We start from the raw sequence: 918 nt of genomic DNA on the forward strand, positions 1-918 counted from the left end.
ATGTCTTAGGCCAGGCGCGGTGGCTCATGCCTGTGATCCCAGCACTTTGGGAGACCGAGGCAGATGGATCATCTGAGGTCAGGAGTTTGAGACCAGCCTGACCAACATGGTAAAATCCTGTCTCTACCAAAAATATGAAAATTAGCCAGGTATAGTGGTGCATGCCTATAATCCCAGCTACTTGGGAGGCTGAGGAACGAGAATCACTTAAACCCAGAAGGCAGAAGTTGCTGTGTGAGTCATGATTGCAGAGTGAGATTGTCTCAAAAAAAAAAAAAAAAGTTTTAAAACTAGAAATGATGATCCTCTGGTAGTTTATGAGCATGATGACTAGGTTTTTCATGCACATGTGATGTGCCACACTGGAAACTTGTCATGCCTGAACAATAGGCATCTGACTTGAAAGAAAAAATAAAAAGCTAGAAATGAATTGTATTATAAAATTATCAAACAGGGATTTGTAAGGGCTAGTGTTAATGCAATGAATATTTAATTTTAAATAAAAACATATACATAATACAAAATACAATTAACAAAATCAAGTGCTAAAGATGAAGAACACAATATTTAAGATAAAAATTTTACTGGATTGGCTTAGTATAAATTAGGTACTGCAGAAGACCAGTAAACTTGAAGATAGAGTAATAGAAACTTTACAAATTAAGACATGGAAAGAAAAATATATGAAAGAAAAATAAACAGAGGTTGGGCATGATAGCTCTTGCCTATAATCCTAGCATATTAGGAGGCTGAGGCGGGCAGATTGCTTGAGCCCAGAAGTTTGAGACTAGCTTTGGAAACATTGTGAAACCCCATCTGTATTAGCCAGGTGAGGTGGCATGTGCCTATACTCTCAGCTATGCAGGAGGTTGAGGTGGGAGGACTGGTTGAGCCCAAGAGGTAGAAGTTGCAGTGAGC

General features: G+C 38.9%; 1 pseudogene; it reads left to right on the forward strand.

Annotated features, from left to right (window-relative positions):
- The first annotated feature begins 302 nt into the window (after positions 1–302).
- Positions 303–400, forward strand: LOC116548856 (annotated as a pseudogene).
- The last annotated feature ends 518 nt before the right edge of the window (positions 401–918 follow it).

Source organism: Sapajus apella, unplaced genomic scaffold (genome assembly GCF_009761245.1).
Source record: "Sapajus apella isolate SASKATOON/1434 unplaced genomic scaffold, GSC_monkey_1.0 scaffold5, whole genome shotgun sequence".
NCBI lineage: Eukaryota > Metazoa > Chordata > Mammalia > Primates > Cebidae > Sapajus > Sapajus apella.